Here is a 225-nt window from a genome sequence, read left to right on the forward strand (position 1 = left end):
AGATGAGACTTGAGCCTTCCCGACCTTCACCATCTCTCTTGACATTATTAAGTATTCCTTGAGGCAAAACCTGCCTCTCCCAGAAATGTGGGGAGGAAAGAAGAAGCAGAGCAAGTCCCCTGTGCCGTGCGCCATGCCACACCACAGCCCCCTTCATCCCCAAAGGAAAAGACAATCATTGCACGGCGGACTCCTTAAATCACTAGATTTTAATAGCCATATAAA

Source organism: Ciconia boyciana, chromosome 11 (assembly GCF_034638445.1).
Source record: "Ciconia boyciana chromosome 11, ASM3463844v1, whole genome shotgun sequence".
Taxonomy (NCBI): Eukaryota; Metazoa; Chordata; class Aves; order Ciconiiformes; family Ciconiidae; genus Ciconia; species Ciconia boyciana.